At 38.9% G+C, this 26,786-nt stretch overlaps 1 protein-coding gene across 12 annotated transcripts in view; it reads right to left on the reverse strand.

The window, feature by feature from the left end:
- The window catches only part of THRB (thyroid hormone receptor beta), a 156,383-nt gene that overhangs the window by 70,081 nt on the left and 59,516 nt on the right, over positions 1-26,786 (reverse strand). For 3 of the 12 annotated variants that reach the window (XM_058832718.1, XM_058832713.1, XM_058832717.1), the window contains one exon: positions 14,830-14,900. The exons of the other annotated variants lie outside the window; for them this stretch is intronic. The gene's annotated coding sequence lies outside the window, so the exon portion shown is untranslated. The remainder of the gene's footprint in view (positions 1-14,829; positions 14,901-26,786) is intronic. 12 annotated transcript variants of the gene reach the window in all.

The raw sequence follows: 26,786 nt of genomic DNA on the forward strand, positions 1-26,786 counted from the left end.
ATCAGAATTAGTATTATTTAGTTCAGGGGGCTTGTGTGATAATGTTTTCTTGTTAAAATGAGGTAGATTGTTAAAGATCAGAAAATTACTGACAGGGACTTAAACAAGGACAAAATACCCTTTTATGTTGCCGAGTGAACTGGGAACAGTTTTGGAGGGGAGCATATTCTGATCTGTTTTCCTATATGGGAATATTTTCCCAAAACAAGGTCAATGGCAAATTCCCCCTTTAGGGCTTCAGTCTGATAACAATGATCAGTCCCCAGTGATTTGCAAAAATCCTGATTTGCAAATAGAAACCTGAAGTTTTTTTCACATCTATTCCTGTGGCTGGTTGCACAGGATTTTCCTATCAGTACAAAGGTGCATTGCAGACTATGTGCTAATGCTCTCCCTCCTTCTCTATGCTGTTCTGACAAGGCAGTGTGCTGGTAAGGAAATCTGGGCTCGTTAATCTTGCCAATACTCTGCACCATGTCATGCGCTGCTCATTAGGAGCTACAGGCACCCAGATTGTCTCAGCCCATCAGTTACAGAAGTTACAGGAGCCTTTCCCATCTTGCTGGTAATAAAGACATGAAGTCTGCCACTATCACAATTGTCTTCAGAAGAAGAAAAGCAGCAAGTGCTAATTAAAGGAGGTGCCACAGTAGGCTGTACATTAAACATCATTCAGAATGAACACTGGAGTGTGAAGGATGGAAAGCTTGCCTCCTTTTTTCAAGACACATAGCTGAAAGTTAGACACCGAATGACCTCTCTGAAACAATCTGCATCTATTTTCCCAATTTCTGTACAGTAATGAAAAATCCTTAAGCCATGCATTAAGAAATTAATTGCAGCGTTCAACAGGCTTTTAGCATTTCAACAAGTTCAAAGTTTGTTCTTTCAGTGCAGGATCAGCTCCAGTCCAGCAGTGGAATTACTTCATCTGTCCATATAGATTTGCTGTTGTAATTTGTGAGCAGGATTTGCTTAAGTGCAGGGTGAAATAGTGAAGGACAGTAACAATCTAAAGGGGTTTCTTCTTACAGGGGTTTATACAAATTTTGGCATACTAGAGGCTACTACTATAGCATGTCTCACCCAAGACAAAGTGAGCACCTCACCAGTTGTGATTAAAGGAGGTCTGCCAGGTGGTGTATCTCTCCTGCAAACCCAGTCCCATTTATGCCAGCTTCAAACACCACACCTACCCCAGGAAACATCTCATATTGCTCATCTCTCCCTTTCTTTCAAGTGCTTTTCCCAGTACAGGGTTGTCTTACTACAGACACAACTGTCAGTGTCCTGCTAGATCCACAAGCAATGCTGGCTCTCCTTCACAGCTAACTTCTGTCCATTTCACAAGAACTCTTATCATGATCTTCCCAACCACCTTTTCACAAAATTAAGCAACTGTGCTTTGCTAAAACCTTACTTAGAATGCAAGCTTCCCATGCCTTTGGAATTTGTTGATACTCCTGTCTAGATTGTCTCCTGTTGCACATTCTCTCTCCTACAATACTAAACTGGAGTAGGTGCTCCACCTGGAACCTCAGCAGGTCAAAGTAATTACGAACATATTTTGCAGTCATTACTTAGGGCAATCTACACATTAACTACTCCAGCTTATTCTCCCTGAAGTAAATCTGCTTTCAATTTACATTAAACTATGCAGCGATCATAACGGAAGAGAAATAAAAGCATCCATTCACGTAGCTCACCTGGAGTAGCTGCTCTGTCTCAAGTTTTGAAGTGATATTTTTCCAAACTATAATCATCAGCAGATGCACTCATGCAAATGTACACATTCCCCCATTTTAGACCTGATGTCTACATCCATCCTGCATGAGATTGTTAAACTTCCAACAATTCTGCACTTTACTGAGAGCTACCAAAGACAGAAAATGTCAGTGAGCATTTCTGAAAACAAAACTTAGCTTTGTAAGATCATCTTTTTCATCTATCTGGAAGCAATCTAGATTTATTTTATTTTTGTAATGGACATTTTTATTGTTGTAATAGAGTAGATGTCATTCTTGTTCACCAAACAATATATTTAAATGAAATATTAAATGTTATTTTACGGGACTAATCGACACATCACAGCATCAATTTTCATTCACAGTGCATAAAAGGTCAGTATGCAAATTGCAATATGCTAAAAATGGATCTGCTCTGCGTAATGCCCAATCAAGTTAGTGAAACTACATCCTGAAGACAAAGTTTGGCTTTTTGTTTTACCTCTGATATTTTGAATCTGTTCTACAGACTAATGCGGGATTCAAAATGTCAGGGAGAAAAATGAGAAATTAAGCAATGTAGAAATAACATTTTCTGTCATTATGCAGAATCTATTTATACAGTAGAAATCTTTGCATTACTTTTTCTGTGAAAAAAACACTTTTGATTATCCATTGGGTTTTCTGCTTTTAATTTCAATCTTTTTCTATTTAAATTTATGTAAATTGTAAAATTACTTATTACTCCTATATATACATATTAGATGAACCTTACAACAACATTAGCATCATTTTTTTTTCTTTTTTTAAATCAGGGAAGCAATGATAATAATCCTTTAAGCTGTTTAAATACACCTATATAATTCTGAAGAGTGGTGTGGTCAGTGTGATCTCAAGCTTTTTGTAGGTGACAAAAAATACTGTAAATTTTTTTTTTTGTCAGTAATTGTGAAATTTTAACATCATATAAAACCATAAGTAAAATGATCCAAAGACCGATGCCTTTCATGAATGCATGATTAGAATATTTTTCTTCTCTTTAATATATGAGATCTTCAGATGGATGGGGAGGGAAAAGTAGAAATCATTACTTGCGGTATGCGTCACATACTTCATGTGCAAGTTTGCAACCAAGAGAACAATTGAAATATATACAAAATATGTAGCAGTTATTGTACCTGGAAAGTACCTGGCAAACTGGTTAATTTTGCATATTTATGGCCACAATACTGGTGCTTAGTACCTAACAGGCATAATTTTTGCTGGGTAAAATTGCTCTGGAATAAATGGAGGATTTGATAGGTACATCAGTTATATATATACATACATCTGAATCCACACCTTCAAAGAGTCCTTTGGGACTAACCCATTCAAGAATAAAACATTATGGAAGACAGGCATGTTACGGCAAAGTCCCCAGCAAAACTATCTTTATTAAGGAGGGCTTCTGTTCGACATAAAGCTGTTTACATTTGTAATTTTTTCCAGCTTGAAATTTCATACAGGCTTCACTCCTTTTATTTTTCAGATATGGTCTTGGTGTTTTCCTTTCTTAATTACCAGTAGGAAACTCCTAGATGCTTCTGTCGAAGTGTGACAATGTTGGTAGGCATTAGTCTATCTTCACTTGTTTTTCATATTATAGGGTTTTTAGATCATGTCAGAAAAAACATGCATCTGAGGATGGAAAATACTGTGATGGCATACATGTTTTAATACTACAGACATGAAAATCTGACAGGTCAGAACAAAGACCATGTTACTTGGATGCAGTTCTATGTGAGTGAAACATGGAGAATATGACATTTTTTTCTGTCCCCTTCCTAAAAATTCCCATATGATGGACATTCAGCTGTTACCTTTATAAAAATATATTAGACACCAGCACTTTTTTCCTAAGTGGCCATAATCTCCTATGATTGCAATTCTTCTCCTTTTAAAGATAATAACATTTATTGTGATTGATTTCCTCTGCCATCGTATTGCTCAGTCACACTCATACTGCAAAATCCTTGTACAATTCTTCCCACTTGACTCAAGCACCACCATCAGGCTTTATTAGTTCAATATTAACCCCTTTTTCCTTATGTTGGATTGATGCCTTACAGGATTCCCCTTCTGTAAAACTTGATTATTTACTCCCTATTGTTTCCTAACTTTTAACCTGCTATTAATACACTACAAAAGTTTCCCTTTAACAGCTTTTAGCAGCTTTAATTCTTTATAAGCCTTCAGGAAAGAACCCTATTAATAACTTCTGGAAATTCAAGTAGATTAAAACTGGATCATAATTTTTACCCAAATCATTGCCTTCCCTGAAGAATTGGGTAGACCTGTGAATCTTGACCTCTTCCTGTTAAGCCAGGCTGTTTAGCCTGCCTGACAAACAACACAATCCTAAATTATAGTTGACTCCTTGTTCCCATTCATTTCATGCTGGAGCACTAAACTGTAGCTGTGGTTTGAAAGCACTCATCCTGACCAGCTCTTTATGCACACGTGACTGACAGTCTGGCTGTCAGAAAATTATAAGTTCTGAATTGTGGAAATTTTTTTTACAAGACTGTTATTAACCATATCCAATTTTCATTTTCTTTTATTTCTCCGATGCAACAAAAATGAATGAGTCTATGGGAAAGAGGAGAAAGCTCTTGAAAAGCAGAAGGTAGCTTTCCTAGAGTTCTTTGCTAAGGAAACCAAGAAGCCTAATACTAATGGAGTAGCCCAAATTGAGGGCTTCCTAGCTCAGAAGGGACCTCAAACTTTCAGGGGAGAGAGGAGAAAGACATCTCCAATGAAAGTCCCTTAGGAAACAGGTGATTTCGCTTGGTGCTCCAGCATAGTGATAAAGCAATTTTGTCACAGTGTACCTGACACTGGAGCAGTAGGTATGGGCTGATGATTTAATATTGAGCTTTTACTGCCATGTATAGAGAATTTTGGCTGTCTGGTAAAGTGGACAGCAGACACAGGCCAAAATACAGTTTTATTCACACCCAGTTTTATGGTTTGTTTTTTCTCATGTTGTGACATGAGACACAAATAGCACAAAGGTTTCAGTCTGCTTGAACTGACAAATGTAGGATTCCTAATACAGAAGAAAAAAACCCATGGTGATATTACCAAAAGTATTGCAGTGCTCGTATTTTGATATAACTATTCAAATATATTCATAGATACAGGTATATGTACACACAGAAAAAATGAGAAAACCCTTATGCTTTACTTCAGATAAAAATTACAATTAGTAAAATAGTGAAACAATAGTGAAATGGTGAAAATGGCTCACTTGCAACATCCTTTATGGAACTATGATATCCTTATAAGTGATTACTTTGTTACAGATTCATATAAATAAATTATAAACAAATGTGCTAGTGCTGCTAGAAGGAATATTTTTTTCCTGGTTTTGTAACTGTCATTTTACAATATAATTCTTATGGCTCAGTCTTGGTAAAAACACTCGGAGGCAGGGATATAAAAGCCACAGCCACCTTTCCAAAAGATGTTTTCTAAGCAAAATCCAGGCTCCTGTTCCCTGGATTCTAACACTGGCAGGCAGTTACTTTTCCTGTAACAGGCTGAGCAAGATCCCAAATCTGAAAAAATAACAAGCTCTAAGGATATTCAGGTCTAGAAATGCATGTTCCATGAGAACTTCGAACTAACCTTCAACTATACATACATTTTTAAAGAAAGTAAAAGCAAGGTCTGAGCAAATCTAAGTCCAAAATTGGAAGCAGAGGGGGAACGGAAAAGCTTCCACAAATTAAACTGTTATGCGCTACAGAATTTTGCACAGACGCCACAAATAGGTAGCTTAGAAAACAAAAGAACATGAAAACATTGAAAAGTGAAACAAAATAGGTTTAAAGAGCCAAGATTAATCATCTTGCTTTCCTTTGAAAAAGAGCATTCCAAAACGGCATCACCAAAATGCAAGTAAGATGCCACAATAAAAAGACTTATTATGTACCAACAAATACTTAGTGTTTGAAGAGACATCACAAAAACTGCATCACAGCCTTGAAATAGATACTTAATTCCACAGACAATCCTTAGTTTAAATGGGTACAACAAAAAGTGGTTTAGATGTCATTTTCTCTGTTTAACGCACAAAAATAGGCATTTAAATTTCTTTTTCTGTGGTAACAAATCTAGAAGAAATAGGGTTATGCTTTTCTTTGTACATCAATGCATACCTTTGTTACACTGACCTGAAATAATTTTTTATCCTAGATCTTTGAGCTCCATACACAAATATCAGAGAGGCAAATATCACAGATAAAAATGAACCTGGTTTAGAAACAGAACTTCTGCCATGACGTGTCACAAAGGAGAATTAACATTTTTGCTTTCCAAATAAAAAAAATTAAATACTGAAACATTCTTTGAAATGTTAATATATAATTCTTTAATAGCATCCTCAGAGACTTTCCAACTCTCACCTAATTTGAGGGTAATAGGTTACAGCAATTTTTATTGCTGCACTGGACATAATTCTTTTTTGGTGTGCTTTTATGTGATGCCAAAATTGCCTGAGTGCATATGAGTAAGTTTAGGTAGAGGGAGGGGGTTGGTTTGTTGGTTTGGTATTTTTTTTAAGAACATGTACACATTTGAAGGAATGCTTTTGCTTTCTGCTTTGGTTTTTAACAAGCAACATTTCTGGCCATGCACCATCTCACTATTGTTTCTCTCTGTACCCACTGCATCTGCTCTGCAGAACTTCCCAATTTTATTTTTTTCCTGTAAATCACATTGTATTTTGTACGCAAACCTTACACAGAACAGAAAAGAATGTAATGAAATGTCCTCCACAGCCCATCACAGAGCTCTGATCTGCATGTGAGAAGGTGGCAGTGATCTGACCCTGGCTGGGCTCTGCGTTTGCCTCTCCCTGCCCTGTTCTGGCAGAGGAGAGCCCAGAGGAAAACTGCTGGCTTCTTTCAAAAGACTCTCCAAGTGCCACATCTTGAAAAGCATAAAAAGGAAACTTACGCATTTAGAAACCCATTTACTGGCTGTAGCAGAGCCTGAAAAGCAGCAACAGAGAAAAAGCAAAGACAGGACTCACCAAGATACATCCTGATGTAGGGGGAAGAGTTTTGGTAGCAACCGTCAATAGTTTCTGCTTCTCTCCTCTTTTCCTTTCTGAGTCCCCCCCACTCCTAATTTCCCCATTTAAGGGAGAAAATAACAAGGAAGAAGAAGCCAAGAGACTTTCATGACATAAACAATAAGGCCTTCCTGTGCCAATATTTCCTTTAAAAACACTTGCCAATAAAGCTCCTGGAGGCCAGCAAGAGAAAGAAATGCCGAAACAGCCATGACATGAACTTGGCATATTTTCTGACTCACTCACTTCCCTTGAGACAATTCTTCCAAGAGAATGTTGAAGGATAATGGGAAAAGAAAATTTCTTCCAGTGAAAAGGACTTCAGCTGCCCGTGCATACAAGAAAACTGCCAATTAACTTTATTTCTGTTTACCTACAGCCTTGCTCACACAGCCACCTCCACTGACATGTTTCCTGACTCACACACTCATGTTTGTACGTTCATCTTGTGAGTCTGGTGTCTGAGACAGACAAGGAGATTTAAAAAAAAATTAAAAATCTGAGAATTCTTGACTCCAAACAATTTCTGAACAGCAGAGAGAATGATCAATAAATGATAGAGGGTAGCCAAATACTTGGCTGCTTCACATATTAAATCCATATTTCCCTTTTCTTTATCCCTGCTATTTATACTTCTTTTATAATTTCTCAGGGCCAGACACACTAGTCTATAAAACATTAAGAATGCTCATATTCAGATATCTATAATGAAAGATTGTCAAGATTATTGTGTCTCATCGACCTATCTTATTTTGAGTAATACCATGTTTTCAAAAATAAATGGCATGTTAAGAACCAGAAATTAAAATCTCCTTGGAAATCAGCATCTTGCACACACGTTCACTCACTCACTCACTCACTCACTCACTCACTCACTCACTCACTCACTCACTCACTCACTCACTCCTGGGGTGCAGCTGGCCCCCCACCTGTGTCTTGTGGGCAGGACAGGCCTTGGCTGTCTCCTCTCATGCCCTCATCTTCACTTCCAGTGCAGGGGACCTTCCCCAGGAGGCCGGAGCCCAGCTCCTGAGGGGGACCACAGGCAGGAGGCAGACCAGCCCTGTACTGATTGCAGGTTGCAGTGTGGATTCTCCTCCACCATGGCATCACAGTGGCTCCCACTCTTCCTAGGGCAGGGGAAGGCTGGCAAAACATGTCTCTGGCCCGGCTCTGCTCCAGGGCTGCCACCCCTCTAATGCCAGACCGGGCAGAAAACCCCACCTCAAGCCAGACCAAGCAGAAATTGTTGTTGCTTTGAGGGGGAGCTGTTTGATTACCAGTCCCAGTATTGCGAAGTGGGGACACCACCTCTTCCTTCCACATGTGCCTGCCTTAGGGGACCATGCAGGGACCCACCTGTCCATGCCTCTCTGGGAACCTTGCGCCCTGTCACTGCATAAGCTTGTGCTCCCTCTCTGTTTCTAGGAAGGCAGAGGGAACTGCCAAGTGCTCCTCGCTCGGCTAAGGGCTCTCATTGTTGCTGGGGTTTCTTTGGTTTCGCATTCAACTCCTTAGATTAGCATCAGAGTATCACATATCAAAATAACCACTAGTGAGGATTTGCTGGCCTGCTCAGAAGAGAGGGTTCACCATGCCTACAGCTGCATAATTTTACTGTAATGTAGTCTGATATCATACACCCCTGGTTTCTACTCTCTAATAACCTGCTTGCAGCTTTAGCACTAGCACTTATGCCACACTCGCTAAGTCCTCAGACTCTCCTCTAAGAGCCCTCCGACCCCTGAAGACGCTCAGCAATCACAGCTAAACCAGTGCCACCATACTGATTATATGTGGAATTTTTTTTTTCCCATTTTAGTAATTTTTGGGGCATTCCTAGCTAGTATGGCTCTGCTAATAAAATATATAAATGGCATAGGATGCTATAATGGATACAATCTACATTAGGAGTTACCCACTGGCTCACCTTTATTCCACCATGACTGCTGGGCACCCTGTCAAGTCACACACAGATACACACCCCATATGATTCTTTTTTTCTTAAGTATCTTTTTCTGCTCACTTACAAAGCTAACACTGGTTTGTTTTTAGGTTTGTTTTCAGCAAAACCTGAGAATGTATGTATTTTTTTTTGTAACACCACCGGGGCAAGCCATCTGTGGTTGGCTGGCAAACTCTGAAATTCAGGGCTGGGGCAGAAATATTTAGGAGTCAAAAAAAGCTGACTTGCTCAAGAAATTAAAGCCCTTCTGACAATCTTCCAGAGAGCCCCTGAGGAAAAGGGAGGGAACCAGAGAGAGACTCAAGGAAAATGGATGGGAGCCCAGCATTGAGATTCACGCCAGAATGGTTCCTGGCCAAGAAGGAAGGTTGGCAAGTAGACAAATACAGGCTTTCATAGGCAGCATTGTAAACAAGACATTAAAAATATTAATCCATTTAGATTTCAAGCACTGAGATGAGATTTACTTGAGAAGCAGAATTATGCTGCTAATGGCTCCTCAAACATTTCAGCCGAATGTCAAAATTTTTGCTCAACTGTATCAAGTGAAAATACAAGGAGCTGTTGACACTACAATATTCAAACATTCAGTCATATGGCTGGGCTGGAAAAACACAGAGAAAAGCAAAGGAATGCAGAAACTCAAGCCCTCTCAAGGAAGCTGCATCCACAAATTATTTTTACCTTCATTTCTCCATAAAAATAATAAATTGAAGGGGTGAAATGTGTTTTTTAAAACCAAACTCCCTTTCAGAAATCTTTTAAAATCAAACATAAATTACTTCTACCAAAATACTTTGCTTCCAGGTAGACATAACCATGTAGAACAGAACGTCTTTCGTGTGAAAGAAAGTTTAAGTAAACTTTGAACACCTAGACTTCAAAAAGTTTCTTCTCTCCTGCAGGAATCAGCATGTCTCCCCTTTTCCCTTTAGAAAACATACACTTATTCTAAATGATCAACTATTTGGATTTGCTTTTTAAATGTACTGGATAAATCATTTCTCACCAAAGCAAACAGGTGCTCAGGAAAACTGAAGTAAAGAAATACATGCTTTTTTGGTGGACGTGGGAAGTGTCATGTCACCTTAAGCCTGTCACCACCAGAAGATTCACAAATCTTCTTTTACTGACTGGTGAGCAGGGGACTGCATGTCAGGAGAGGCCCACAGGAAAGATCAAGTGCCTTAAACAATGAGAAATATAAGCTGCAGTTACTGTATGGGTTTCAGTAATTCAGTCAAGCATCAGAAGATTTCCGTATTGGGTTAAAGACTAATATTTGTTGAATTAATGAGGTTGATCCTGCATACAAGTCCATGTGCACTGCCTGTGCTCAAGAGAGGTCTTTTTCCCTCTCTGAGTAGCACCAACAATCATTGTAAAATGCCAGACACAGAGGAACTGAGGTATCTACACTTAAAGTATTAAGAGTTCAAAATCCCCATTACCTTTGGTCACTTAAAAAAACACCCACGTTAACTTTGTGAAAAGGACAGGAAGGAAAGCATCCCATCTCTTGCAACCTAGGATATACCATACATCTCCCAGAATTATATTTCTTATAAGGATCTTTAAAAAAAGTAAAAAGAAAAGCAAAAAGAAAAACAAAAAAAACAAATAAACCCAAACAATCCCACAAAAAAACCAAAAAACAAAACAAACAAACAAAAAACACCACAAAAACAACAAGCAAAAAACCCCCACTAAGCTCTTTCAAAATTATCTTAAGCTCTCCACACTATCTGAAATGGAAGATCTGAGCAAAGGAAAACCTCAGAATAGATTTCAACAAGGAACAATTTCATTCTGCTTAAGAATGAAAAAAAATATATTAAAGTTTAAAGAATCTTCAATTTTATAACAGTTTAAACATTTAAATGCAAATTAAAGTAGCAACACATGAATTACAGAAATTCTGTAGCACTCCTATATTATGAATCATACTATGAAATTTGCTTTCTGCACTCTCAATGGAAACAGAATGAAATACTGGCATCTCAGGGATTTTGAAATGATATACTAGCAGCACATTTAATAGCATCAATTTTAATAAGTTAGCATCCTATCTCAGATGCATATTCCAAAATGTTCTAGCTGAAGGTATTCTTATGCAAGCTATTTGCCTATTACATACCACAACTGGTGTAACTTCACCATCCAGGGAGGCATTTTCATCCCATGGAAGGAGAAGCCATTAGGGAAACGCTGTTTGGCTAACAGTAGCTCACACACTGAAGCTGCAACATTATCCTGGCTTTCCTACATATTAAGCATAGGACTATGTTCAAAGTAAACATGTGGTCATAATTAAATAATAATTATGACTAACATTTGTGTAACACCATTCATCCAAATAGTTTAAAGCATTAGGTAAATCTGTAAACAAAAGGTCTAATCCTGCACCCTTTACTCACATAATGCCATGCATCAAATGGGCTATGTAGATCTTGTCTATGCACAGACCTAATTGTTCTCAATTAACTCCATGTGTCAACACTTATTCCAGTGCGTCGTGTTCCTGTTTAGCTTAATTCTCTCACTGCTTACTACAGGTGAATGTACTGTTTCTACACTCTCACTGATTTAATATCACTTCTACAGACACTTTCCTACATGGATCCCACAGGGCTTTTAAAATATTAATGCATCTTCCCTTCTCCTACACACTTCTAACAGGACAAATACTCTTTTATAGATGAAGAAGGTCACTTTTTGCTACTACACTTCAGGGACTGACCGTCACATCTGACTTGCAACTGTAAACCCAAGACCTACAGTTGCTATTCTCCTACCTTAATCACACAAATAGCCTTCTTCATCCATCATGCTCCAGAGTAAAACCACAGGAAGTGGTAAGAACAGGGGAAAAATTTTCAGTTTCTAAAAAAAAAATATATTCACAAGCAGACGTGCTCAAACCACTTTCATGCATCTGTAGACAAATGTTGTCTGTCGCAGAGAACCAAAGTTTCTAACTGCTAAAAAAAAAATCAGGAACAACCTGCTGACAATTTTGTATCAGTCTGCCTTGACAGTCAAGCAACTGGAGAACAAGGAGAGAGATCAGGAATACCTGAGTCAGATTTCATTTTGGCCCTGCTATGGACAGTTAGTTAAGTTCTTTGCTTCAGCAGCAGTATCTGCAAGTCAAGCCAAATCATCTCTTTCCCTTATAGATCTTTTGAAATTCATGAAAATCCCTATGGCTCTTTGAAGACAAATACTGTTTACCAGCACCAGCTGTCAGTTAGCTTTTAGCATTTTTCATCTTTTATCTTAAATTTTGCATAGAAGAAAGTCACTGCCACAACCCACTCACACCACAATTTAGTGTATTTTCCTTCCAATTTTAAATCTCCTTTGCAAGACATATAATCAATTTTAGCTTTTATATGTATTCCATGTAACAGGCATAAATCTGATTTTTTTTTTTTTTTAGCACCAAACAAAAGCACTGTAAAACATCATTGACTGCTGAACTGTCAATAGAGCTCACACCACCATGGCAGTAAAGCAGGGTGTGTTTTTCCTTTTGTAATTTTCAGATGAGTTTAGACATTTCTTCAATGTGTTCATTCAAAAAAAATCCAACAAAACAATAATTGTCTCATCTAAGCATAATGTGGTTGAACCTGAAAAGAATCTAGTGTCACAACAGCAGTCCCAACTAGAATCCACAATCCTGAATTGCAGAAGGATTTCTCATGAATTCAGAAAATGCTGCACAGTAGTTAGCTAGTAGAGACACAGTTCTACAACTATGCACTCTTAGTTGCATATACAGATAACATTTGTGGACCCCATATGAGTGAAAATGTGAGTATTAATGGTTTAATCCACAATATGTTAACAGCTCTGTTTTAATAAGCAGTGAAAAGGACATGTTTATATTAAACTGCACTGTCTTCATGTGCAGGGGAGGGGATGGAAAGGTTTGCTTCTCCCATCAGTTGTACACGCAGCATCCGTCAGCAGCACAAATGAGCAGCAGGCAGGTGAGTTCTCTCAACCTGTCCAGCCAAGAAAGCAGTAGAGGTGCTATGCTGTCTCTTGCCAGGACACCCAGGGCAGTGCTTCTGCTCAACAGCACTTCCTCATCTACTTCTGCAGTGCCTAGGACAGGACAGCAGTGTGAGCCAAGCAGTCTCTCTCCCTTCCCATGGATCAGATCTCGACAGCTGTGCAGAGACCATGCTTAAGATTGAGCCAAGGCAGAGAAACCAAGGGCAACTCCATTCAAAACTGGGCTGTAGTTTCCTCTGTTCCTTATCTGCTGCCCTTCTTCTGGGGTCAAGCCAAAATGAGCCCATAACCCTGCTGGCAAGAGCACCTCTGGCACTGCTCCACATCTTCACTTACAACAGGGGCGGACAGCACAGAGCCCAGAGAGGGAAAGGATCCTGCGGGAAAATGAGTGTCATGCTGCTGGGAACCACGGGGCTGCCTATAAATACAGAGACTCCCAATGCTACCTCTTAGCAAATCTGTAATCCCGGAGAATTTGTTCACAGTAAGCTGAAAATCACGCCACACAGGATACAATTCACTGATGCACCATTAAGCACAGCACTGGAACAATTAGAGCAAGGCTTTGATAGGGGCTTCTTGTGGCACTGAATTTCAGCCAGGAGGGCTAAGAAACTATCTGAAGTGAAAATGAGCAGTACATTAAAGGAAAGCACACAGGACAAACAGGCTTGGTAGTTTGAATTTCCAGAGCTGATTATGTGTGAAAACCAATTATCAGATTTGACACAATGGCAGGCTGGCCCATGCTTTCGATTCCCTTGCAGTGGTAACTGCCACTTGCTTGGAAAACTCTTATGTTTAATGCTAGAAATGCAAAATCAACTCTGCCTGAGATACAGGGTATGACAGTTAAAACAGACAAAAAAGTTGTAGTTAACATTATGGTAGGTTATAAACTGCAGTATCTCAGGACTGTTGCTGTTAGGAAAAGCAGCAGCTCCAGAGGATAATAACCATCTCAGGCATCTTAGCTGAATGCCCATGAGTCACTATTGGCTATAAGTGCATGCAGAGAAGACAATAAAAAATGTTCAGGGACAGAAAGCAAGTCAAAACATTTTCTGAACCTAATTAGGACAAATCAAAGTACAAACTTTTATTTCCCATTAGTTTTTAAAACAGTCACTTCTTGTTCCTGTAACTGACTCTCACTATCAATTCCATCATTTATTTATCACATGACTCACAAACACACACTAGTACTATCCAGGTTTATCATACCACTGATTTTAAAATTTCATGCACTGCTATTTTGGGGCTCTTGCATTCCAGAAGACGTAATACTCCAAATGTTTGCAAGCAGAACATGAACATCCCCATGGTAGATCTTCCTGAGATGGAAGTAAATACAACAAACAGTAAATATGCAACTGATACCAAAACAGTTCTTCAGACCTGACCAAAGCACTGCTTGCACTCAACATCAAACAGGCAGAAGCCATTCTTTTAAGAGACATGACATTTCTGAGTGTAGAACACTGAACAGCTACCGCGGAGATCCTTTTCTTCGTCTAATTTCACTGGCTCTGATAGATTTTCTCTGGGCCGAATGGAAAATGACTATGGCGATTTCTTCAGGTCGCACATCTGAGCATAGCATGTTCTATACTCTTCTCAAAGTAAACTTTGAAGAAGAATTTTATTCTGGGGTGTAGCAATCAAGAGAAAAAAATCCACCAGCATCCTCAGGAAATTCCTCCATCATTAGGGTGCAGCAGAGGCCATTATCCATAAAGGAGTGGCAATTCTTGGCTATTTGTCTTTGAAATGCTGCTTACCATGACACCTCAGACCTTCACACTGAAAACTTTCATGAAGGACAATCTGATCGGTCCTTTTCATTGGATGAGTATACTTCAATTTGAAGCTGATAATAAGCTTACTTTCCATTGAGATACCCCTTTCTTTACAAAAATGTATGTAATCTAAAAAGGAAGTCTGAAAATTAGCCTAAATTTTAAATTAAAATATAAAATGTGATTTCCTACCTTATACCTTTATCACCTTCTAATAAATGCCATGCAGCTGTGGGAGGGCATTTTCAGAAGGGAGGAAAGTCCTAGGAGACAAAATGCTTTTAGTAGAATTCTGAATGGTTTCATTGAGTATTTTTAGCTTGGCCTCTTCAAAAGCTCTGCAAACATTTGCAAAACTCTAAAACAGAGCCAGGCTTATGTCACTATCTTTGGTACAAATAATTTGTTAGGAACTATTTTGTTCTGGCACAAGGATATATCAAGAGAGGATGAGAGAACTGGCTTGTTTTCTTTCGGATTAATGTTGTTTGTCAACTGAAGGTGTCTTTATGTGGAAAGAGCAAGGTGCCAAGAAGCACATTTCACCATGCCAAAATTAAAGGGAGGGGCTCAGAAACAGTCTTTTATTACCTAATTAGTTTTATCAAATGACACAGATCAACTAACAGGAGATAACTAATAGGAAGAAGGGGTCTAATGAAAAAGTAAGTTATCAGCTGGATGCTCTCCAGAAAACAATTATCTCCCCTAGGTAAACAAGTACTACTGTTGGGAGGTCAGACACAAAACACAGGGAATGGAGGTCTTCTCAGGATACCAACCCCTGGTGGAGTTGAAATGGGTGAAAAAAGTAGTGGGATAAACTAGACTGAGAAGAAGGGATGATTTGTTATTAAAGAAGCTAATATCTTCAGATAAAATTATTCCTATCTGGCCTACACATAGCCCACCAGTTGTTTTTTGTTGTTTTTTTTTTTAAACACAAATCAAGTACAGCCTGCCAAATTAATATCCTTATTCAAAATGAAAATTAGGACTACAATAAGAACACCCATGTTCACCTACTCATGAGCAAATTACCAGAATAAGTTTTTTACAGCTTACAGGGAAAATGGCAGTTCATAGATCTTATTTTTATCTTGATTAGCCCTTAAAACTGGAAAGGATTATCACAAAAAGAAATATGCAGTTTTAGATGATATTCTGCTTTATCCACAACAACCAAATGTACCACACATACTTATATTTCCTCTCCATTATTTTCCCAATTGCATGAACTAAACTAGCCAAGCAATTCAAACTCATGTGGCTCCCATTCAGATTACATCAACTTTAAATTCCTAATTTGAACCATACTTTCATGATTCCCATTATTATTTGCTTATCTAGTGTATACCTAAAATATGAAAAACTTATCTGATTATTTTAGCTGGAAAAGTAACACCAGACACATATAACAGCACAAAGACATTTGAGAAACCTTGCTAAAAAAAATATAAAACTCTAAAAATGAGAATTTAATTGATTAAAGACTTGTGTCCCCCCAGCAGCTTGAAGAGAAGCAACATCAATTTTTAGGAACATTTTAAGTGATGCAATGGGGGAGTTTTATTATACTATTCTTTCTTTTCCTCTTCCCCCTCATCCATCACCAGTTAATTTGAAAACAGACAGAGCAAGGAATTTATGGGAAAATGCTCTGTCTCTTGGGATCTTCAGTTCTACCTTTATTGCAGAGCAGTGGGAACCGCAGGAGAGTTTCATATGTACTTTTACTGTATGCTTCAGCAAGAACTGCTAGATGCAGAACTAAGAAAGGAACCTAAAAGTCAGTCCCTCTAACTGGAAATACCAACCACTGCCATCCCAGAACTACGTCAAGAGTGGGCAAAAGATGTTTAATGAGGACTTGGCACGTCCTGGACAGGGCTGAGCAGCACTGCTGGGAAAGAGCAGTCCTGTTAGCATGCCTTTCCCTGCCCGGAAACGCGGAGTTACAGAACAAGTCCCAGTTCACATAAAACACCCTGATGACCCCACATGCAACTGAGAGCACCTGCAGGAACAGAGGCTTCAGCCTAGACTTGTGTCGCTGATCCAGACTGTCATGACCCTTTCTAAGGTCATCCCCATCAGCCTGCTCACAGAACGTGTATCCCCATTCCTCTGTGTCTCAATGGACTTAGTAGGGTATTGGATTGTGGGGACCCTACAGTAAGATAGCCCAAAAAAATAAAAGAGCACATTAGAGGAATGCAAATCAGTGAGCTCATGGAGGTATAAATAGAAAACAGATTTAGTTGAGGAGTAAAATAACCAGTAAATGAACTTATTTCATCTGCCATCCAGCTTTAAAGCCCTGCAAAGAAAAGACTCTAAGATTCATAGCCTTCACAAGATTCCAAGTGACTCCGCAAAGAGTGGGGATTCTCTGCCAAAACCAGCCAGTCTTCACTTTCCTCCAGAGTCAGTCCTTGGCTGACAAGCTCTAACCACTGTGATATCCAGGCTTGCATATGGATGAGGTCACTGACCATGATCAGTATATGAGCATGTGTGTGGCAGATCTCCATACATATGAGAGCCAGCTTTTCCCCTAACGTGTGATCCTTCATTCCCACAGAACTGGGCAGTACCACTGTAATCTCTTTTTTTCTCTCCCTGCCCCACTACTGCCACCTTCTTCTTACTTTTTCCATTATTTCCATTTACTCTGAAACAGACTCCAAGGCATGGTGCCATTGTAAAATCCTCCTCAGCTCTGCCCACCTTGAAAAGACTGACAGAGGAGGAAAAACTGGCCAAGCCATGACAGCAAGCAGAACCAAAAAAGTAACCACTGCCACTCTCACCATTAGCACCTGGAGATTCAGTCAGCCACCTTCTTCTGAAAGAACCTGCCTGAACAACAAATTACTATTTTAACTGCACTTTTTTTCTCTCACAAAAGGTTTCTAGCAGACTTTGATCATATGTCCTATGCAAAGATACTGGATTTCTGAATTCTTTGCTCACTTTTTTTATTCTAACCCTTTCCCTCCTGTGTGCCCTAAGCAACAAGTACCTACCCTACCTACCAGAGAACTAAGTAGCAGAGATTCCCAGACTCAAACTCGTAACTCTTTTTACTGCTGGCCAGTGATTTTCTGGTTCAGTTAGGCCACTTAAATTTATACAGTTCTACCAATAACATTGTGAGAAGACTCCTCCCACAAATGGGTGTATATCATCCCAGGGTACAGCCAGTGCAACCTCCTGAGATCACCATTCCTCCACGCCTACAGCATTCCTGCAGATGGCTTCTCTGAAAATTATAAGCTTTAAGTTAATGTTCTCTGCACACCACCTTCCTTCTCCATGTCTCCCTGGCAAGTTTCAGCCTTCCTGCCCAAGCATCCCTTACATCAGACTTGTTCTGGTGGCACAATGTGAACCCATCAAAACAAACAAGCTGAAGGAAAGGTGTCCATGCTTGCTGCTGTTTTTCCATAGCACACTGGCATTTTCCATCTGGTCCTAGGAGTACTCAGCCTAGATGCACTGCATCGCCAGCCTGCAGCCACAGTAAATACCGAGCCTCCTCCACACACACAGAGTTGGTTTGGGAGGCATACTTGAATATAGAAAAAAAATTATTATAAGGAATGTGGGCAAGACAGGCCGTCCAAACAAGAAAGCTTCACTTGACCAGATCACTGACCTTGCCTAGGAATGCAGATACTGCATACAGGAAGAGTTTTCTGTGCTACTCAAACTGCAGTTAACACCCAGATTCATAAGCTGTCTTCCACAAGAAGCTGTGTGTAAGGTCAGAAGGCAATAAATCATGCAGCATTATGGATCAGCTTATTGTTTAGGACACACACATGCAGAAATATCAAAGGCCTTTTGAAATTAACAGTGAGTAATTATGTGAGGCAAATGTAATGAAAACACAACAGAGTTTCCTAGCTAGGGGTAGAGAATATTCAGCCAAAGGCTTCCTCTGACTCCCACTGCAAACAACGCAGTATGGAAATAAACAAAATTATGTATTAGGAGAATGAAGACTCAAGGCTTTGCACTAACTTATTGTTTTCCTGAACCATTAAATTGCTAGACAGCTTTCTGTGTCACAATAGCATTTCAATTACTGAGCTTTTATATTATAAATTTGCTGTATGTTTTTCAGGACAGACAAAAATTTTATAATAATTAAAACATGTCTAACAGGAACAATTATAATGGATAACTGAGCATTTGGTCCTCCATTTGCTGTCATAAAATGCCATCTATGCAAACAGATGATAAGCAATTAACAGGTTTAACACCACATGCGATTAGCTGCAGTCATATTTAGATAGAGTGATTCTTATACATGTTAAGTGGATTATTTATTTAAGTGATATGCATTTCAGCAAAATACACTGGATGAGAGTGTGTGCATGTTGAAAAGAAAGCAGTCTTGTGAATTCAATACACACAGGTAGGATCTGTGACACAGACGATTACTAAGGATAATCCAATATATCCTATAAATCTGATTTTCACTTGCTTATAATTTTGCCAGACTAATTGTTTGGGCTGCAACTTTCCATACTGGATGCATGGTTCAGGTTATTTTTTTCTTACACATTAACCAAAATGGTTCAATTATTTCCAAGACAGAAGCCAGGAAAAAGAAAAGGGCACTGTTTTGCAATGAGAAAATATTATCTTCAAGAATTCAAATATCCCTCTTGTTTAAAATAGAAGAGAGTATATTTTACTGGGAAGTGGCTCTTGCCAGGCCAGTTAAAATAATTTCAAATGTGATGACATGCCAAATGTCTGCAAACTTGTGAGAGGTGCTAGATACCGGGTTTAATGCTGGCTTCCAGTGGTGAGCATTATCCTCATGTGAAGACAGGAAGGTGAGATGCCTTTGCTGCCTGTGCCACAGCCCAGATGGAGGTCAGGAGTACAGAGAGTGGGACCAGGCTGACTCAAACTCCATCAGAGAAAAACTGCTGGAAAGAGGAAAAATAAGGGATATCTGGCCCATACAGACCACTTAGGCAGAAGAGAGTAGGATCCCCTGAAGAAGAGATTAAAAAGAATAAGATTGAGTTGACTGATAATGAGTTTATGATGAAAGGAAATAGGGTCATGGGTGGGGTACAGCACTTGACTTTGCAAACTCTGTTTGGTGTGTGTGTGTGCAGAACTTAAGCAAGAATAAAATGCACTTAAAAGGATATAATAACTTTTAAAGTCAGAAATGTACAACTCAAAGCTAATGTTCTCAGATATTGACTAAAACATACTTCTAAATATTTAGGTAACTCTACGCAGGTATCCTGCAATTGAAACATCCCCAAAACTGCAGCCAGAAATAAACCTCTGTTTATCAGGAAAAGATCCCTCTTTTTAACATGAATATAAAAATGCACCCCCTGTTTCCATTATTAGAAATGTACATATAAAAATGAGAAACATGGTCTGAGGTACCTCTTACAGCAATCAAGTAGATAACTTTACAGAGTTTTTTAAAGAAACATGCCTTTGAAAGTCTTCCCTGTTTCCTTACAAATCCAGCTACGTACAACTTCATTTCATCAGTCCTGTGGAGAGGACGCTGGTGCTGCTCATCACAGAACAAAACCCTTTGGAAGGTCAAACTGCGTGTTAATTTTGTAGCTACTGTGTAGCCTGGCCCACACTGCCTTTTCCCCAGCCGTAGTAGCAGCAGAGAATCCGTGTGGGCAAAACCCCTGTGCCTGTGCCTTCAGAGCAGCCACAGCTCACACCCTGCCCTGGTGAGTTTGCTCCACCACAGCTGCACCATGCCAGCACACCCAGGGTCAGAAGGCAGTGGCAAGGACACAGCAGCCCTGAACTGCTGTCCTCTGTGGGCAGAGAGTGGGATGGGTAATCTGGGAGAATTTGCGATGGTTTTCACTGATTTCTGCTGTGATTTTTGATCAGTAGCCAAGTGTTGGTTAATTATTGACATTTCTTGTGTTGGTTGCTCAACAGAGAGAGGGTATTGCGTGTACAACTACACCACAGTCTGGAGCTGAAATTGAACAAAGTAAGGCAGAAAACTTCCGTGACTGGGGGTTCAAGGTTGTACCCAGTCATTAGCCTTTGAAAGATACACAGATTTTTTTTCTTTCAATTTTCGGCTCACTCTCTATCTCCTGTTCTCCTTTCAACAGTAAATTCGACATTGCACAACTAGCTGGTTATGTGCTGAATTAGTCCTAAAGGCAGCAGATGGAGAAGAACACTGGCTGTTCAGTTGCACCCCGCTTTTCTTCCTACCCCCTACAGTATTTATTCGCACAGATAGAAACTTTAATATCCATTTATGACAACACTATTTGCATGGATTATATCCTTATCAATGCCAACTTTCCTTCAGCAAGGAAAATCACCTTCTTCCAGGAGAGACGATTTGCAATTTCATAGTAAGTGTGGCATCTCTTAAGTAGTAGTTCTAATTTTAACAGGACAAAGTACATCTTGTTTTACAAGGACAGTGGAGCCATTACATAGCACACCACTACAATCTTTTCAGAATGCAAGCATTTCCTTAGAAGAAAAACAGATCTCATTCTCTGTGAATTATTATTTTCTTATTATTTAAGAACCGAGACATATTAGAACTTGCCATCCCATGCATTTAAGAAGACAATTTCATAAAAGCAAGAGATTCTGAAAAGTTAGAACCTTGAATTACTTTCTTCCATCATTTTAATATAAACTATTAGATAACATTTGAAGAATTTTAATGGCAAAAAGGAGCACAACCAAAAATTCACAAGAGAGGTATTTGTCAAAGACAGATCATCTACTCTCCAGTCCTGTTTCTCCATTTCATAAGCCTATTTCCTTTTGAGCTGGCTGATGTGGCATATGCTCCCAATAACACAGTAGAAAAATGGCCTTGGTGGACACGTAGTTTCTCCTCCCCTCCAGTTCTGTATGTATTCAGTCTTAATACTTGTCTCTGTGATTATCCCTTCCCTACAAGATTAACTCTAGACATGACAGAGGAATTAAAATATAACTTATACAGCAACTTCGTGATTTATATATTTGATCTAATTGATCAACAGCCTGCTAGAAACTTGCTAGATCTGGTCCCAAAATTACCATCAACAAACTATGACAAAATATGTGTTGCTGCACATAAAGAGAAAAGAATTGCCTCAGAAAAGCAACACAAAGCACCAAGTGAATTGGAAAGAGTCTGTGAAAGGCAGAGGGCATGCACTGTAGCTCTTTCATGCTCTGGTTGGTTTTTGTGGACTTGATTTATGTATAATTAACCATTTTTTCCCCCGCAAACAATTTCATTTGAAGCTGTGCTATCATTTTTACCCCCCATTCTCCTGCCACAGCCACATAAAACAGTCCAGTTTAACATGATGACAACTGAAACACGCTGCCACAGCAAGAGTCCAAACTTATGTGTTTGCATAAAACCCCACTCTCATCTCCCTCCTGCTCATCCTATCATCACAAGAATGAAAGAAATTCATAAACTGTAACTCTCATCTCTAATAGAGCCTTGGCCAAAATTCAAGCTTGATAATTAATTACATTCTGTCTCTCCAAATTCCCACACTAGGCTGACTAAGAGAAATAACTCTTCCCCGCCTAGACAACAACGTTTTATATGGCTAATGGACAGAATATTTCACCTCCAAGAGAGCTGGGAAGTTAGCTAGAGAAAAACAAGAGACACTTATAACACTTGGATAAGACAACAGCAGTAGATTAAAGTACCGTCCTAAGTTTTTAGTGTATGTCAAACCAAAAGCAGTCATTGTTCTCTAATTACACTTTCTGTCAGAGAATAAAAGCACAGATGATCATACAAGACAGGCAGCTGTGAGGAAGGTGTCTGAGTGACTATAACACAAGCTGAATGATTTGGGATAGGAGCGTATTTGAGACAATTCAGTTTCAGTTATGAAAAACTGATAAATAAGTAAGGTAAAATACATTTACGTATAGCACAAGACCTCAAAACACAGAAGGCATCTAAACCATTTCATTCTGAAGAATATGAAGCATTAACACTACACCATGATCTTAGACAGCCATAAAACAAATCACCAGCTCATGCCACTATTCAGTAAATTACCAATACATCAAGAGAAAAAAACTATTATGATACCTGTACTGCACACATAACATAAACCACTCATTGCCTGGGGATTGTAATTGGACTTTTCTTCTGAGCTTGACATATGGACACTGTAACCTTAAGCAGCACTCTTACAAGATTTTATTTATTGTGTATTTCACATGTATTTGTAACGGACTTAATTAAGTTCTTTCCCTTCTGGTACAAAAGGGTGTGCATCATGATTGAAAAAAATCACAAGGCAAGGCTGGCATGAACAGTCTTGCTTGTATTGTATGCACTTCACACTGACAAAAACCAGTGCAATTCTTTCTGAGTACTGGAGGTATCATCAATAAAACCTGCATCATCCTTCCTTAGTCTGGTCTGTCTCATATTTGCTGTCCATCTCCATTCACTGTTTTAAATAATATGATATGATAATAAGATAATATGTAACTTTGAGGCTGTACCCATGCAAGAACGAGACATTAATAGATGACATAAACTACTTTTGTATTGGTCATATCACTATGGAGAATATATGCAGTGGATGAGACAAAAGCATAAGACTGTTCTCCAATTACCTGATGGTAAATCTAGACCCTGTTTCTGTTTAATTAGGGTTTCTAAAAACTTCTCTACTCCTAAACCAGAAGCAGAGTAATTTCAATCCAGTTACACTTGAAAGCTCGTGTTGGAATAAGTATTCCACTCATATTCAATATGTAGGGCATAAACCCTCCAATATTTTTATACGGATAAGGTCCAAGACACTACAAGCGTAACAACCATAACATACACTCATGTTCTGATGCACCCTGTGAATGCTCTTGAGATGAAGAGGCTCATGAGGGGAGGAGGAGGGGCAGGCACTGATCTCTTCTCTGGTGACTGGTGACAGGACCTGAGGGAATGGCCTGAAGCTGGGACAGTGGAGATTTAGGTTGGATATCAGGAAAAAGTTCCTCACCCAGAGGGTGGCTGGGCACTGGAACAGGCTCCCAGGGAAGTGGTCACAGCACCAAGCCTGACAGAATTCAAGAAGCATTTGGACAGTGCTCTCAAGCACATGGTGTGACTCTTGGAGATGGTCCTGCACAGGGCCAAGAGTTGGACCTTGTGAATCTCTTCCAACTCAGCATATTCTGTGATTTTATGAGATTTACTGCAAGCAGTTCAGGCACCTAAGCCTTGGAACCCTATCCCCACATCACCATCAATGTACTGGGCAGAGACAGAAGAAAACAGCTCAGGCAGAATAATTAATGTCATCAATTTTGCACAACAAATCAATCCTGTTCACCAGCAGAAATGCTGGGTCATTACATATTGGCTGAGTGAAGCAACGAAACCTCAAATCTTTTTGAGCACAGAAATGGTAAGCAGAATGTTTGTGTGAGTGTTTCATTTATTTTTATTTCATGTGTTGACTTGGCAGTAAGCATAGAGTTTAACATTAATCCTTAAAAAAAAAATATCAATAGCTGCATATCTTAAGCTTTCACACACACAGAGAAAAAAAAAAAAAAAAGAACCCAAACCAAGAACATATACATAAACTTGTACATCACTTTTTAGAATGGATTATCACACAACACTCTTATAAGCACGGTCATCAATGTTATGGTTTTCTTGCTCTCTCCATATTACTTTCATCTAGGGGAGATTCGCAGCACACAGTACAAGAGCCCCAATACTGATTTCAGTGTAAAAACTAATGGAAAGCATCCCAAATCTTAACACTGTAAATCATACTTCCTTCCTCCTCTTGGTCACAAAACGTAATTACAGCTGAACCCAAGCACAACACACAAATTGTTCTCACAGTGTTTTGCATGGACATCAAGCCTTTCATCTACACATCCGCTCTCCTTAGATATTTGAATTTAGGTCTGAAGCGTCCCCATAATACTCAGCTAAGAGAAATAGATTAACTATCATTGCATCAGGGGACATAAAAGTTCTTTACTTCTTTACCAGTTCTTTACCAGTTTGAAGAGGATTCATATAACTGCTTTTTCAGGCAATGTACTGAACAGCTCCCTCACTCGTATCTGACAGCTCAGAGACATCCTAAAGGGAATTTGTGCTCCTAAACTCATGATGATGAAAGTAGCCTCAAAATAAAGTGCAAAAGCTGTTAATTCACCAAGCTACCCTTAGCTCTAGCTGGATACCCTGAGCAGGAGGAAGGGAGGCAACAGGAGCAATATATGCACTTCCCTAACAAAGGCATTTAGGATAAGTCTTCTCAAGATCAGACCTATTCTCAGAGCTTATGCAAAGAAAAAAACACCTTAAAAAGGGGAAAAGAGTCTGTTACAATCCCATTTATCAGCTCTCATCTAGGTGGCCTCTTAAGAATGCTGGACTTTTACAAAGCATTTAAAGGAATGAGGGATTGGACTATCATTTCATAAGTTATGGAAGTCACATCCCTTAAATAATCAACTCATACATAGATCCTGAATGTACAGATACAATATAGATATACTTTATAGGTACATTACACCACATAGATACTCATCTACTAATCCTGACTGATTGATCCTCAGCTTCAGCATGCATCCCAAATCACTGCAGAATCCAGGACTTTATTTAGCAGTTCTCCCTACATCTCTGAAATCTTTGGTCAAAGGTCCTAGTTCTTCCCAGAGCTGGAAGCAACCCTTGAAATCTGTCACACACTTGAGGAACAAAGACCAAACTACAGCATATCCTTTGGGTATTAGAAGAACTTTTGCTAACCAGTAAATGCAATATAACTGTTTCCTTGCAATGCTTCCTTTGTTTAATTCAGTAGCAGTTTTCATGGAGGTTATAGCTTTTGAGCTTAATTTTTTTTAGCTGTTTATGAACTTTACAAAACATTGAAGATCCTCTACTTTTCTCTGAAGGTCTTGGGACTCCGCATGAATATGGTGATAATTAAGTCAATGCATTAATCTGAAATAAGAACTGAGACTTCAAAACTTTGGAAGGAAATGCATAAAAAGAGCCCAAAACATAACAATGATAACAATGAAATTCATTACAGTAAAATGGCCAATCTGCTTTTCTAAGATTTCCAGACCATCTGAGATACTGCTGAATCTTAGCAACTTAACTAGCAACAGTCTGATGTAAGTGATATGAGCAGGATTAAAAAGCTTTTTTGGTTTCAAAGAATAGACTGGAACATCATCTGGAAAAGCAACTCTTTGGTAATACAAACCTACTGATGATTTTCATTTACTATATATATTTTTAATGTGTATGATTCAGTTCTCCACTTCCTCATTAATTTTATATCCTTTGTCATGAACTGGCTGGTACCACTGTAAAGCAAAAAGAGAATCAGTTTTGCAGATTTTAACTGAAAGGCATCTAGTAATAAAATAAAATATACGAACATCTGGATCAAGAGCATCTTGAACAGGAATTTAAAAATGGCTCACACAATGGAGCCATTAAATTACAGAATTACTGAACATTACACACATTACAGAAATGTTGCTTATATTTTGCTTTACTGACATGGTAAATTACCAGCCTTGTTCACTGTAACACACACTTTTCAATTATCTGTTCAGATTTATCAGCATAACTGGATTTATTACACACATGTAGACACCTGTTTTATAAAACCAACCAACTGTGCCAAAACGACCATGCTGGAATCCTCTGGATCTCATCCAAGAGGAAACGCTTTGAAAGCGTCACTGAACTGCCCTAAGAACCCTTCAGTTTTATAATGAGGATATCAGCAGCCAAACCAGAAAATAATTTATGATTCGCTAATCTCTGCATCAAAAAGACTAAAGAAAAAATACTGTATTTTTATCATTTGGCCATTATTACACATCATGAAGACCAAGACTAACAATTCTTTCCTTGTGAGAAGTGGTTTGTATCTTTGCTGTCAATCTAGTCCTCTTCTACAGGAACACTTAAGTTCTATTTATAACAGAGAAAAAAGTGAAACGCAAAAGGCCGAAAATGGAAAAATTCTCAAATTCTCATACACATTCAAATAACTCAAGGCTCTCCTGACAGAAGGGCTTTTTTTTCAACTGCCTGTTTCTAAGTACCACCCCAACATTATGGG

The sequence above is a fragment of the Poecile atricapillus genome, chromosome 2 (genome assembly GCF_030490865.1).
Source record: "Poecile atricapillus isolate bPoeAtr1 chromosome 2, bPoeAtr1.hap1, whole genome shotgun sequence".
Taxonomy (NCBI): Eukaryota; Metazoa; Chordata; class Aves; order Passeriformes; family Paridae; genus Poecile; species Poecile atricapillus.